We start from the raw sequence: 10,278 nt of genomic DNA, 5'->3' as shown, positions 1-10,278 counted from the left end.
TTATGACAAAAGTATGGCTCTGATATCCAAACCAGGAAGGACAAAAACAGAAGGAAACAACAACAAACTACAGACCAATTTTCCTAATGGATATTGATGCAAAAATTTTGAATAGAATACCAGGAAGGAGAGTACAGCAATATATCACAAAGATCATACTTTATAACTAGGTAGGATTTATACCAGGGTTATAGGGTTGGTTCAATATTAGGAACCAGTGTAACTGACTATATCAATAACAAACCAGTGAAACAATATGATTATCACAGTAGATGCAGAAAAGGCCTTTGACAAAATACATCACTCATTTCTGTTAAAAACTCTAGAAAACATAGGAACAAATGGGGTTTTCCTTAAAATGATGAGTAGTATCTATCTAAAACCATCAGCAAACATCCATTATAGGGATGAGCTAAAAATATTCTAAGATCAGACATGAAGCTAGGATGCCCATTATCACAACTTTTTTTTTCAGTATTGTTCTAGAAATGCTAAACTATATCAACATGAGAAAAAAAAAAGAAATTTAAGAAATTAAATGAAGAAACAAAACTGTCATTCTTCGAAGATGACTTGATGGTATACTTAGATAACCTTAGAGAGTTAACTAAAAATCAGTGAAATAATTAACATTTTAGCAAAGTTGCATCAGCACCCTTTCTATATATTATCAATGAAGTCCAATGGAGAGAGATAGAGAAATTCCCTTTAATATAACAACAGACAATATAAAATATTTGGGGGTCTACCTGCCAAATCAAATCCAGAAACCATATGAACACAATTACAAAACACTTTTCATACGAAGTGAGATATAAGTAACCAAAAATATTAATTGTTCATTGGTAGGCCAAGCCAATGTAATAAAAATGATAATTCTACCTAAATTAATTTATTCAGTGCCATACCAATCAAATTACCAAAAAATATTTTGTAGAGCTAGAAAAAAAATCATGACAAAATTCACTAGAAAAGCAAAAGGTCAAAAATATAAAAGGAATCAATGAAAAAAAAATTGTGAAGAAAGGTGACTTAGCAGTACCAGATTTCAAACTGTATTACAAAACAGTAATCATCAAAATCATCTGGTACTGGCTAAGAAATAGATTAATGAATAAGTAGAATAGATTAGGTACACTATACATATTGGTAAATGATCATAGTAATCAAGTATTTCACAGACCTAATGGTCCAAGTTTTTGGGATAAGAACTTACTATTTGACAAACTGTTGCAAAATCTGCAGAATAATTTGGCAGAATCTCTGTATAGACCAACTTTTCACACCATATACTAAGATAAAGTCAAAATGGGTACAAGATTTAGACATAAAGGGTAACATCATAAACAAATTAGGGAAGCATGGAAAATTTTGCCAGTTTGATCTATGGATAAGGGAAGAATTTAGGATCAAGCAAGGGCTAGACAGCTCTTTAGTATGTAAAATGGATAATTCTGATTACATAAAAAAAATGCACAAAAAAAACCAATGTGTCCAAGATTAGAAGGAAAGTGGAAAGCTGAAAAAAATTTTTTTTCAACAAATTTCTCTGATAAAAGCTTCATTTCTTAAGTATATAGAGAACTGAGTCAGATTTATAAGAATGTAACTCATGCCCCAATTGATAAATGGTCAAAGGATATGAACAAAATTTTATAGAAGAAATCAAAATTCTATAGTCCTATGAAAAAACTCTTTAAATTGCTATTGATTAGAGAAATGCAAATTAAAACAACTCTGAGATATCACCTCACACCTATTAGATTGACTAATATGACAGAAAAGTAAAATGACAAATGTTGGAGAGGATATGGGAATATATAGGGGCATTGATGCATCGTTGGTGTAGTTGTGAACTGATCCGTCATTCTGGGAGCAATTTAGGACTATGAAAAGAAAAAAAAAGGAAAGGATCTATATGTACACAAATCTTTATAGCAGCTCTTTTTGTGGTGGCAAACAATTGAAAATGGAGGGGATGCCCATCAACTGGGGAATAACTGAATAAGTTGTAACATATGATTGCGATGGAATGCTATTGTGCTCTAAGAAACATTGAGCAAGATGCTTTCAGAAAAACCTGGGAAGACATAAATAAACTGATGCAAAGTGAAGGGGGCAGAACCAGGAGGGATTGTACATAGTAACAGCAATATTGTTTGATGATCAATTGTGAATGACTTAGCTGTTCTTAGCAAGACAATGATCCAAGAAAATAAAGGGCTTATGATAAAAATATGCTATTCACCTTCAGAGAAAGAAGTTATGGAGGCTGAATGCAGATTGAAGTCTATTTTTTTTTAATTTTATTTTCTTGGTTTTTTTGGGGGGGGTCTGAATTTTTTGCAACATGTTTAATGTGAGAATGTTTTGCATAACTGTAAATGTGTAACCTATATCAGATTAATTGCCTTCTCATGGAACGCAATGAGAAGGGAGGGAGAGAATCTGAAACTCAAAAATAAAAAAAAAATTGAAAGTTAAATTTTTTTTGTTTATATATAATTGAAAAAAAGATAAACATTATTTAGAAAAAAAGAATACTTGTATCAAAGACCCTTTTCAGTGCAGCCAGCCTTCATAAGCACCTAGGTCTACTGCTACTGGAAGCACATCAGTAAGTAGCCTGAAGTTAATTATTGCTTCTATGGTTGAGATTTTTCTTGTAACTTATTTAGGCATGTCCACTTGATACTGATATCTAAAGCTCTTTCATAATTGGTTGCTATTGTTCATGTAAATAGAGTTTAGCTTGATCAGAGCTAGTATAATTTCAGAGTAGATACAAGACAGAAATTAAGGTTAAAAATGACAAAAGTTTGCATTAAAACAACAATAATAGTGAGCTTACTCTCATATCCAAGGACTTACATGCCTCCAATGAAATCAGAATTTTAAATTCAGGTCCCATCACAAATGCTTATTCATTTTGGTTCAGTGAATATGTCCATTTTCAATGCTTTAATAAATATTTTAAAACAAAGACATCAAAGATGTTTAAGGATTTCAACTAAATTAAGATGAATTATTTAAAAAAATAATTATTATGTAATTATGGCATTACTATTTTCAATGTTAGCAATATACCTTCCTTGGTCATTAATGTTTTAATATTAATTCCTTTTATAAGTAAGACATTTAGTTCCTGGTACACAGAATGTTTTGAATGTGGTTTTGTTAGTAGTTTCTAAATCAATAAGATACATTACATCTACAAATAATGTGTGAGAGAATGTTTCCTCATTAAATACTTATTTATTTAGCAACTGATGCATGCTTATTAAGGTGTATAGAAAAGAAAGAGAAGATATAATATAATGCCTATTATTTGTTTAGTGCTTTAAAGTTTGCAAAGCACTTTCTGTATGTTATCTTTGATCCTCATAACCATCCTGTGTTGTTGTTCTTTAGTCATTCTTAAGTTGTGTCTGACTGTGACAACATTTGGGTGGTTTGCCGTTTCTTTCTCCAACTCATTTTACAGATAAGGAAATTGAGGCAAATTGGGTTAAGTGACTTGCCCAGGGTCACATAGCCAGTAAATGTCTGAGGCCAGATTTGAAACCAGGAAGATAAATCTTCCTGATTCCATGCCGGACACTGTGCCACCTAGCTGCCCCTCATCCTGTGAGTTAGGTGCTATTATTATTATTATCCCCATTTTGTAGGTGAGGAAATTGGTGTAAGTGAGGTTAAATAACTAATCAAAGTTTGAATAGGTAGTATGTCTCTTCACTTTGAGGCTGGATTTGAATTCAAGTCTTCCTGAATCCAGGATGAATACTCTGTCGGAAGTGCCATCTAGCTGCATAGGTAGTCAATGGGTAGGAGTTGGAACTAAGCTGGATAAGTATGAGGGTTCAGGAAGAGTCAGCAGGGTAAGTTTTCTCTTCAGCAAATGGTGTCTCTGTATCGAAAGGTTTTTGGCATTAGGAAATGGTCATTTGTTATCCACAGGTCAGGGAAAATATCGGTTGACTGGAACACTTAGTTTATTTGAGCAGGGGATGGGAAGGTAAGTGATAATTCTTTCTTTGGAAAATCTTGTGGTGAAGTAATTCAGTAATCCTGGTTAGTACATTAATGAGTCAGCTGCTCCATTTTTTAATGTCCATTATCAACACAGTCTTTGAGATAGGTAGATGGTATGTACCTGGATTTATAGGAATGTTGGTAATAGTGTCCAGAATGGCCATGTGAAGCAGTTCTAGTTCTGGGAAACATGCAGATACTTCACATAACCTCTCTGTCCCAACACTCCCCATATCCAATCTTTTGCTAAGTCCTTTTTATTTTGTCTTCATAACATTTGTCATATATTTTTCTTTGGGTCCTCTGACACTGCTACGACCCTAATGCAGGCTCTTATCATGTCATGCCTGGACTATTGCAACAACTTTCTGGTTGCTTTCCCTGACACAAGTCTCTCACATCTCCAATCCATTTGCCACCCAACTTTCATATTAATTTTCCTACCACAGACATCTAACCACATCACACCCCTGCCCCATTCAGTAAATACCAATGGATTCCTGTTACCTTCAGGATCAAACATAAAATCCTGTTTGGCATTCAAAGCTCTTCACAACCTGGCCCCATCCTTCTTTTCTCATCTTCTAATACCTTCCTCTCTTCCACATACTCTGCAATATAGTGACACTAGCTTTCTTGAATGAGACATCCATCTTCCCATTCCAGGCATTTTCTCTGGCTATTCCCAATGTTTAGGATACTCTTCTTCCTCATCTCTATCTCCTGACTTCCTCTAAGTCTCAGAAGGGTCCCACTTCCTACAAGAAGTCTTTCCTGCTCCACCTTAATGCTATTTTCCCCTCTATTTTGTTTGTACATTAAAAGAAACGTCTCCCTCTTCAGACTGCAACCAGGGATTGTTCTTTTCCTTCTTTTTGTCCCCAGAGTTTAGTACAGTAGAGAAGTAAAGTTGTTGTTCCATCTCTTTATTTATGATCACATTTGGCAGAGATACTGGAAGGGTTTGTCATTTCTCCTTTCTCTCCTCTGTCTCCAGGACCAGCACTCTGTCCATTGTGACACCTAGCTTCCCTCGCCATCTAGCTGAACTGGGAGCATAGCAGGTGCTTAAAAAATGTTTATTGACTGTCTGAAATGCTGGAGGTGGCGACAGTTTCTTGCTATTTATTTGCAACTTGCATGGTGATGGAAAGCTGAACAAGCAATGATTTCTAATTGGTAATGGCAACTAGTGCAGGCTGATAGAAGGAACAAATGCCACTTCTAAAGGGGGCAGCTGGCAGGGCTGTACAAAGTATTCACATGTTGTCCAGGACGAGAGCCTTCTTCATTCATGCTATCATTTTGTATACAATTTCAATTAGTGCCTACCACAAACTAGGTATTGATCTATATCAAAGGATTGAGTATCAGAAAGAGGGTTCTAATTTCAGTTATTTAGAGAGGCTGAAGCATAGGCCCTCACCCTTTTGGGTCTTGGAGGAAAAAGTAGTTGCCAGGGTCTCATTATCTCTCAATAGTATTTCTTGATTTTTCTATATTGGTAGTTTCTTTCCTAGGGGTAATAAAGGACTGAATAGAAGATTATAATCTTTAGATAGTAATTGAAGATAAGACATGTTGATAGATATGCATTAGCTATACCTCCACAGAAGCCTTGATGAGAGAGGTTTGTTTTTGAGCTGTATTTCAAAAGAAGTGAATGGATTGGTCTAAAATGGAAGAAAATGTCCCATACATAAGGGAAAGAAATAGGAAAAGAAGCAGGAAATCTGGAATGAAAGAGCCATAGTGGATGAAGTTGAAGAGATTGGGAGCAGGAATGATAGCCAGTTGGAGAAAAACTTGGAATTTTAGGCAGAAGAGTTTAGACTTAACAACATAATCCTTATACCAAAGAGTTATGTCTCTTGAAATGAAAGCCTCAGGTACACTTTGGGAAATTCTTTATTTTTTGACTCCTTGTCCATACCTAGATATCTGAGAACTAAAGTATCTGAGAATCCCCTAAGGACAGTTACCTGCTCTCTATCCAAGCACATAGTCTCAGAGAGTTTAAAATATGAACAATTTTATTTGTGAGACCAAACATGCCAATTGACAAAACTTTTTCACTATGATTTTACTTTGAAATAAAAATTTACAGCCTATTTCTATTTTCTTTGCCTTATTAATTAATAACATGCATTGCATCGAGTGATGCAGCTTAGTCCTTTGAGGTATTTATTAAATTCTTTTCTTCTAGTGTTAATGGAAACATGACTCACATCCGAGCCTTTTTGAAAGTTGTGTTATATCTTAGTGAATAACCCTACACCAGAGACCTGAAGAGTTGACATGACTTAGAAGACTTATGATGACATGGGATGACTAGAGGGCAGGAAATTAGCTGAAAGACTATAGTCATTACTTCTGAAATAATGAGATTCTAGCCTAGATGGTCTATGTAGTTCTTGCCCTCAAGGAGCTTACTATCTAATAAGGGAAGACAAAACCCAAGAGGAAACTGAAAAGGGGGGATAGAAGGGTAGGAAGGGGAAAGGTGCCCAATGTGATAGAAAAATCAGTCAGAGAAGTCCCAAGATAGTGCAACCAGGTGAAAAAGGAGGAGATGTCTGAGCTAAGATCTCTCTTTAAATGGAGGTTCAGAGTTCATGCCCCACCTGCACCCCATCATAAAGGTGGTGACAAGGTAGACTTCCAAGGCTGATGATGTCTTACAAGACAAAGTTATCCCAATAATGAGCATCGTAGGGCATGGTAAAGAAATTGGTCAAGGAAGTTCCAAGGTAGTGCAGCCAGGTGAGAATAATAATAGTCTTATTTTTTGTAACTTTAATATATAATGTTTATAATTCATAGACATAGATTTCATCTTTAAAAAGTACATTCTTAAAATGCATTTCTATTTGAGTTTTCCAATATAATACACATTTTCATTTTTTGTTTTGATACTTTGCCTATTAGTTTTTAAAATACATCAAAATGTTGAATAATGATTTAGCAATATCATTTATCTAAATACCTCTGAAATCACTGTGGTGAATTGTCTCCAATTTAAATACAGATTTGTAGGGAATATTTTTGTCAATGTATATTTCATTTAAAAATTAATTGAAATAAGATTTTGTATTATTAATGCATTTTCCTCTGATAACCAAAACGATAATTATTTTTTTTACATAAAGGAATAGCTGTTTGAAAATTTTTTATCTGTTTATAAATTTGAAATGTATTTTTATAGTTAACATGTTTTAAATAGGTCACTCCTACCAGGTCGCCATAAGAATTAAGGTACTGGTTATTAAATGAGTTTAACCTTTCCTTTCTCTTTCTCCTTCACTCTTAGATTGGGGGAACAAAAAGGTGAGCTTTCTCTATGCTCAAATGCTTTCTCATTTTAAAATAAATTAATTCAAAAGAAGGAAATATTCTTTCAACACATACTGAAGAAGTTATTGTGTTCCAACTTCAGTAATCCCTGATGAATTCAGATGCTGGAGTGACTTCTACCAGGTCTTTGGTGGTGGTGTGACTCTTTAAATCTCATTAGAAAACATTAATTTCTATGATTTGCCCTTATCACTGAAATTTATTGTAGTAGATATTATTGAGGGATATGCATCTTGATGAATGCTGATAATAAGAATAATAACATTTATACTGAGTAGTGTTTTAAGGTTTGCAAAGTTATATCTCCTATATCTATATACATTTCTGTCTGTAATATCATTTGATCTTCATAATAACCCCATATCATAGCTAACCTCTTTCTTTAGTGGTGATGATGGACCCTGGAAGGAATATTGAGACTACTGACAGGAAAATGAGCTGGTGATAAATTCATGGACTATTAGGATCTATTCATAAAACTTTTGCTTAAAAGGTTACAGGGACATAAGATTTTATATAATTGGACATTTTAATCCTTATTCTATGTTGTAACTTCAAATTTTATCTTAAAAATCTCATTAAAATCTTTTAACAATGATTTTAACAAATAAACATCTGTTGATTTCACAAAAGAAATTTACCTTATTTTTTGGTACCTCTAGGTAAATATATATATATATATATATATACACACACACATATATATATGTATGTATGTATACATCCCTTACAAAATTATGGTATTGTTAGCCTGAATATTTATGAATGTCCTATGATCAAAAATAAAAGTAGATGGATTTTATATGAACATATCAAATATAATGTTTTGGATACCTTTTTCACCCAGAATACTATATCATGTAGACCTAAAATTATAAAATTGGAAATGTTGTATATCCAGGCACTTAAAGCCTCTCAGCTTTCCTGAGTCATTATCCCTCCCTGGCCTTATGTTCTTCCCTTCAAAATCTTGATCTTGCAGTTAAGTTGTTCAATTTTACACTGAGCCTTACCCTTGAATGCTTTACCCCTTCATTCTGTTGCACCTAATACCTTTCTAAATACTGACAATGGAATTTTCCCACCATCCACATTATCTACTGCTGAAACCAATGTAGAAAATCATACGACATGCCAACTGAATTTACCACAACTATTATATGTAATTTCTCAACTAAGTTACCACTGTTGTATGATGGAGTATTTTTATTCTCCCTAAAATTGACTCTTTTCTACTCCCCATTGGATCTGTTCCAAAGCTCCTCTTCTCTCTTCAAACCACTTACATTACCTACAATCCCCCCAGTCTTAGCAAACAACTTTGGTTCATATTTCACTCAAAAAAAGACAGACTATCAATTGTGAATACTCTTCTCTACCCAATTATTTATTTCAGATCACTTCAATATTGCCACTCACCTTCCTTTGCATTGCTCCAATCTCAGAGAAAGAAATGGTCCTTGTTATCTCCAGACCCTCTACTTGTTCTGTTGATCATCATTAATCATTATTTGCTGAAGAAGTGCAGAGAGAGCCTGGGATAAACTTTTAAAGTATCACTTATTGGAAATGTAATCATTGCATTGTTACTCATATACTTTAACAGCAACTCAGACTCTAAGCCCTTGAGTAATAAAATTAAATGTCCTCCATAGTCATTTAATATTTTATTTTAGTTGCAGTGAAATTGATTTTGCTCTATTCTGCCAAGTATTTTTTAAAAAATTAATTATTGGTGTGATACTGTTATTCAAAGTCCACATGACATACAATGAAGAAAGTTTAAAGCATGAAAAATAATCTTAAAATAATTATCAGACAATCTCATATTCTACTTAATGTCATAATATTCAAAGATTTTTCTTTTACAATGAAAGTGTGTTATATACGTTCTATACTTATTTGCCTCATATAGTATGTTCAAGACCTGGAAGATATTAGCTAATACTTCAAAACATTTAAACTATGGATCAATTAATTAATGTGATATTTATTGTCTTATTTTCAAACTTCTCTACTAGGTGTTTTAGAGTCTACAGAAGTGTAAGAATCATAATTATATATACATATAAAAAGATAATTAATAATTTGAGTCTGTTTGCCAATATAACTCTATTAGAGCCAAGCAAATGGCATCCAAAGTGGGGGCAGCTAGGTGACTGTCATGGTAATGTAATTTGAATTTGAAGGCCCCTTTTTGTACTGGCAAGTAGGCAGGTGCTTAGCACTTAGTAATTAATCAAACCTCTGTGAAAGAAGCAGAAGGTATGAACCCCTGTACCTGATGTAACAGGAAGGAGTTGGCTGAAAGAGGAAGTGGCTAATGCTATGTATATAAGAAAAGTCCCAGAGAGGCAACCTCAGAATTTCTTTAGACAAGAATCTGGTGGCAGAGCAGCTACAGAAGAGAGAATTGAGAACTGAGTCAGAATTTCCCGAGAACTTGTGGTAGTGGAGCTTCTTCTGAACAGGAACCCAGGAGCCCAGGAGCCCAGCAGCCAAGGAGCCCAGGAACCCAGGAAGCCAGGAAGCCAGGAGCCCAGGAGCCCAGGAGCCTAGGAGCCTAGGAAACTCCTTCCCCCAGGCTGGATAAGGTGATTCTGATTTTTGAACGACCTGCAGAAGACTGAGGAAGCATGACCTGGATTCAGGGACTTTGTCTGTTTTTGGCTTGGTTGAGCCTTGAATTGCCGGGAGCAGAAAATGTGAAGGATTTGGGATGGACTGGACCTTGTGAACTTCAGTGTGGAGCAGGACCTACCTAGAGAGCTGCACAAAGAACTGGGATCTGTCTGCCATTGAACCCAGGTGATAGTCTGGTGAATCCAGGTAGAATCTGGGACCATGGAAGGGGATCCAGGGAATATGAGAACCAGCCCCAAGTCAAGATGA

This window comes from Petaurus breviceps, unplaced genomic scaffold (assembly GCF_028583685.1).
Source record: "Petaurus breviceps papuanus isolate PSGF00001 unplaced genomic scaffold, PetGlider_PUasm1.0 90977, whole genome shotgun sequence".
Classification (NCBI taxonomy): Eukaryota; Metazoa; Chordata; class Mammalia; order Diprotodontia; family Petauridae; genus Petaurus; species Petaurus breviceps.
This window is presented reverse-complemented; position numbering follows the sequence as displayed.